This window comes from Giraffa tippelskirchi, chromosome 7, assembly GCF_054371585.1.
Source record: "Giraffa tippelskirchi isolate mGirTip1 chromosome 7, T2T-mGirTip1v1.2.pri, whole genome shotgun sequence".
Classification (NCBI taxonomy): Eukaryota; Metazoa; Chordata; class Mammalia; order Artiodactyla; family Giraffidae; genus Giraffa; species Giraffa tippelskirchi.
The window spans coordinates 6238197-6243773 of NC_137281.1; the positions used below are offsets into that span (position 1 = coordinate 6238197).

Below are 5577 nucleotides of genomic sequence, written 5' to 3' on the forward strand. Positions count from 1 at the left end.
CACAATGGAAGTTTATCACTCTGTATGTTTTTAATAAACATACTTTGTTTCTGTGCCACGTGGAAACAATACCTATTGAAAAATGAAGTTGGAGAGACTTCCCTGGTGGTCCACTGGTTAAGAACCCTCCTGGAAGATTTCCCTGGTGACAAGTGGATAGGAATCCACCTACCAGCGCCGGGAACATGGGCTCGATCCCTGGCCGGGGAAGATCCCACATGCCAGGAGCAGCTAAGCCCAGGTGCTGTAGAGCCCTGGAGCCGCAGCTAGAGAGTCCCTGCTCTGCAAGAAAGATCCCGCATGACACAGTCAAGATCCCACGTGCAGCAGCTAAGACTTGAGACAGCCACATAGATAAATAAATATTTTTATTTAAATAAATTTACTTGTTTCTACTTTTGAAAAGTGAAGTGGGAATGACGTTACACACACACACACACACACACACAGATTCTCATGCAACTCTCCCTGGGTTCAAATACAGCTATTTCTTACCGTGATAGCCTCAGAAGGTGACTCTAATCTCTCTTCGCCTGGGTTTCTCCCTGCTTAGAGTGGAGACAGACAATGGTAGCGACCTCTTAAGGTTAATGGGCATATTAGCAAGTTAATCTGAGTGAAGCTGTTGAAACAAGTTCACAGAGCATGCACTCAGCATATGTTAACCATTAGTGTTAGCATGTTCCCCCAAGTATGTAAAAACAAAGAAGGACTTTGTTTTCACCTCCCCCGCCACCCTAAAAATACAGCCAGCGGGGAGTTTTCTGAGAAAAACTGATTTCCTTTTATAATGGGGGAAGTCACATTTCTGAACCTATCTCTGCTTTTGTATAAAGACAGGCTCATAATTTTATCCCCTGAGATTAAGAACAATAACACAAGCTAAACAATGCATGGTGATTTAGTCGCTAAGTCGTGTCCAACTCTTGTGACCCCATGGACTGTGGCCTGCCAGGCTCCTCTGTCCATGGAGTTCTCCAGGCAAGAATACTGGAGTGGGTTGCCATTTCCTTCTCCGGGGGATCTTCCCAACCCAGGAATAAAACCTGGGTCTCTTGTGTTGCAGGCAGATTCTTTACCAGCTGTGCTATGAGGGAAGCCCACTCAATGCATGGGAGGGATTTATTATCCTCATTATTTTTATTATCCCCATTATTTTAGCATGATCATTTCTGGGTATCTGGGTGCTCAGAGGACATGGTTCTGGAAGACACCCAGGGTCACCATGATTCAAGAATAAACAGAGATGGGAATTCCCTGGAGGTCCAGTGGTTAGGACTCAGCACTTTGACTGCTGAGGGCCTGGGTTCGATCCCTGGTCCGGGAACTAAGCTCCCACAAACTACACGGTGTGGCCAAATAAATAAATAACCAGAGATAAAGTAAATAAATAAACAGAGTCTTCTTGGACTCATTGTATTAGTAGCAATAATTGGAGATAACAGTGGCTGACTCCTAAGACCAGAAACACTCCGTGGCTCACTCAAGCTCTTGCTGGAGCAAATCTGACTCCAGAGGTCAGATTTCTGAGCCCTTCCTTTTAGTTCCTGATACACCCAAGGTCAGGATCAAGACTCAAGCTCACAGAGCGCAAGGCTCGGAGCTCACCAGGGGCAAAGCTCACGTGGCGGTCCCTGCTCCCGTCACCAGCCGGGGTTGCACCTGCCTCCTCTGCTCCCACGTCTGGGTCCAGAGCTGGATGTCGGGGCCCAGGGAGACGGACCCGAGACCCTGGGGTCCCTCCTTTGTCCCTGAACCCCTCCCAGCCTCGGAACTCTCTCCGTGTGTGTCTTCGGATCCACAAGGGGGCAGTGTTGCACAGTCGTTGGGCACAGAGAGACGCGATGTCAAAATTCCAGCTCGGAAGATGACTAGCTTGCCTGCCAACCTGTGCCCAGAGGCTTCAGTTGTGTCCGGCTCCTTGCGATCCCACGGACTGTAGCCCCTCCAGGCTCCTCTGTCCATGGGACTCTCTGGCGAAGAATACTGGCGTGGGTTGCCATGCCCTCCTCCAGGGGATCTTCCCGACCCAGGGATCGAACCTGCGTCTTTTACGTCTCCTACACTGGCAGACGGATTCTTGACAGCTAGAGCCACCTGGGAAGCCCATCTTCAAACCCACCTCCAACCGATTTCTTACTCTAGGGGATATTCCCAGATTGATCAACTGCATATGACTCTTTGCTTCTCTGTGCCTCATTTTTTCCATCTGTAAAGTGGGGGTGATAACACTTACTATTTCATAGGATGTTGAGGACATTGAGTTAACGTTTGTGGAAAACCCAGAACAAAGGCACATAGAGTGTGGTTGGGCCTTTGGGTCCTGGTAAGTTTTCTAACTTCTATTCTGAGTGTGATCAGAAGTCTTTTGGATCAGGTATATGCCTTAGAGAGGTCTTTCTTGCAGTTGAAGGCTATTTGTGGATCAGCCCAGACAAAAAGTCTGCCATTTCCAGAGCTCTTTTTTTTTTTTTTAAGATCAGTGAAACTCGTGGGTGCCAAGAACAGCTGGAAAAAAAAGAAACCCTCTTGTCCCCCATCACGTTGTCGCTCAGTCGCTCAGTTGTGTCCGCCTCTGCAAACTGATGGACTGCAGCATGCTAGGATTCCCTGTCCTTCACTATCTCCCAGAGTTTGCTCAAACTCATGTCCATTGAGTCAGTGATACCATCCAAGCATCTCATCCTCTGTCACCCTCTTCTCCTTATGCCCTCAATCTTTCCCAGCATCAGGGTCTTTTCCGGTGAGTCGTCTCTTCGAATCAGGTGGCCAAAGTATTAAACCTTTAGCTTCAGCATCAGTCCTTCCAATGAATATTCAAGGGTTGAATTCCTTTCTGGTTGACTGGTTGAATCTCCTTGCAGTCCAAGGGACCCTCAAGAGTTTTCTCCAGCACCACAAATTGAAAGCATCTATTCTTTGGCACTCAGCCTTCTTTATTATGACCCAACTCTCACATCCATCTCCCGTCCCCAGTCACACCAGTTTACAAAGTGCTTAAGCTTTTTTGTGTTGCTAATCTTTGATTCCTATTCCCTCCACACTGGCACTGTCCAATCAAAATATAGCAGCAACTGCCTAAGTATTTTAAAATTTTCTAGTAGCTACTGTTGCTACTCAACAAGAGAAGCCACCCTCAATGAGAGGCCTGGGCACTGCTACTAGAGAGTAGTCCCCACTCGCTGCAGCTAGAACAATCTCTCAAGCAGCAACGAAGCCCCAGCACAGACAAAAATAAATAAAGTAAACTTTAGAAAACTAAAAATCTGGTGACTATTTCACACCTACAGCAGCATCTCCATTAGAATGTTAAATTTTCATTTGGAATTCTAGGTCTTTATTTTAGAGCCTGTAAAACTTAAGAGTTGAAAAGGTGGATTCAGGTACCCAGCTGGTTCCATAGGAACTTAAAACTTTCCCAATAATTGAACCAAGTGTTGGCATTTATGCTGAAACTCGCCAAAATTAACTAAACAGTGAAAGCCAGTTCTTTAACCACACACTGGCCACGTTTTAAGTGCCCAGTAGACGCCGATGGTTGCTGCTGTTTGGACAGCAAAGATCTAAATGGATTTTAATCTGCTTCAAGCCCACTGGTCCTCCCCCAACCCCATATCCCACCAGTCTGGCAGGAAATGTCTGTCACTTGCAGGGTCCCATTTTCTTCTGCAGGAGGATGACATAACTTAGCTTGAAAACAGAGGGAAAAGGAGAAATGTCCAGGCCGTTGGTCCATGGGGGCTACTTACTGTCTTTTTTTTTTTTTTTTTGGCTATGCCAGGTCTTAGTTGCCACACTCAGGATCTATGGTTGTGGCATTTGAACTCTTAGTTTTGACATGTGGTATCTAGTTTCCTGACCAGAGGCTGAACCCAGGTCCCCTGCATTGGGAGCATGGAGTCTTAGCTGCTGGACCACTAGGGAAGTCCCACAAGGGCTACTGTCTTAACTTCTGCTCCTTTGACATCCACTGAGCACCAACCCCCTAGACCCATACCCTGTCGCTGCAAAGTGTCCAGGAGACACCCCAGTAGTGGTCCCCACAGCCCACAGCCATCTCCCCAGCTCACAAGTGGGCAGGCTGTGGTCTCTGTAGTTCTCTGGGCTCCAATTCTCTCACCCCAGTAAATCTCCTCCCCAAAGCCCTGTTTCCGTTGTCCCTGCTTCGGGGTGGACCCCCACCCCAGGTGTTGGCCTCTCTCTCCCCCAGGACAGGAGTAGGAAGCGGAGATGCCTTCAGCAGGCAGTTTTCCTACAAAATCCCCCATTACCCATAATAAGGGGGGGGCACTTCTCTTCAGGTAATACAATCTATGCCAATGTGGTTTTAGTTATTGAATGAAATAGGGGAAACGCCTGTACCCATCACCCTCAAGTTGGTTCAGACCCAGCCTAAAGGCGTTTCCTGAGTTTACCAGGTAGAACTTGGGGGTGAGTTCCCTAAGGCAGGGGTCCCCAACCTCCAGGATCTAATGCTTGATGATCTCAGGCGGAGCTGTTGTGATGATAATAGAAATAAAATGCACAATAAATGTAACGTGCTTGAATCATCCTGAAACCATCCTCCGTGCACCCCACACCCGGTCTGTGGAAAAATTGTCTTCCATGAAACTGGTCCCTGGTCCCCAAAAGAATGGGGACTGCTACCCTAAGGGCTGGGGCAGACACCCCTGAAAACGTGGTCAGGGCCGCTTTGGGCCTTAGAGCAGATGACATCTGTAAGCAGGCGGCCACCCTCCACTGTGTCCAGGAGATTTAAGACTCTTCTTAGCTCCATCTATGGGAGCGGGAGAGGCTTGCTCTTCCAGTTATGCAGTGAGAGGGGTACTTGGGGCTGGCGTGGCCGCATCTCATCCCCTCCCCAGCGATGCTCTATGTCTTCTCTGGCCGAGGCTGCCCCTCACCTGCAGGTGGGGATGAGGGCAGATGGCTCAGGTGAGGGGCCGTGGACTCAGGTGTATCCTGAACCCCCATGACCTGTGTCCCTGTGGAGACGGCTCAAGTGTCCCTCATCTTCTGCTTCTGTTTCCTAAGGTGCATGAAGGAGGCTGCATAGCAGCGAGCTCAAGGTGCAGGCTCTGGAGTCACATGCCTGGATTCACTGCCACTTTGCTGTGTGACTTTGGGTAAGTTGATTGACCTCTCTGTGCCTCCCTTTCCACGTTCATAAAATTAAGCATAATAATGGGTACCTCGTGGGATTATTGTGACAATTAAAACTAGTTGGTGTGCATAAAACTGTCATGAAGGCACCTAGTAAAAAGTGATATATAACTGTTAGATCTTTTTGTTTTTAATCATTATTATCCTGAGATGTGTGTCTTTCAGCATCTACCTTTCGCTATGTTACCAACTCTGTCCTGCTCTGTATCTGTCCATCTCTGCCCGTTTGTCCATCTCCATCTTTCCTAGACTCTGTGACCTTGCTGCTGCAGCTAAGTCACTTCAGTCGTATCCGACTGTTGGCGACCTTATGGACTGTAGCCCACCAGGCTCCTCTGTCCATGGGATTCTCCAGGCAAGAATACCGGAGTGGGTTGCTGTTTCCTTCTCCAGGGGATCTTCCCAACCCAGGGA

The 5577-nt window shown here is 48.3% G+C and overlaps 1 non-coding gene across 1 annotated transcript; it reads left to right on the forward strand.

The window, feature by feature from the left end:
- The first annotated feature begins 1254 nt into the window (after positions 1–1254).
- TRNAQ-UUG (transfer RNA glutamine (anticodon UUG)) lies at positions 1255–1327 on the forward strand. Its single transcript has one exon. It is a non-coding gene; the product is annotated as a tRNA-Gln (tRNA).
- The last annotated feature ends 4250 nt before the right edge of the window (positions 1328–5577 follow it).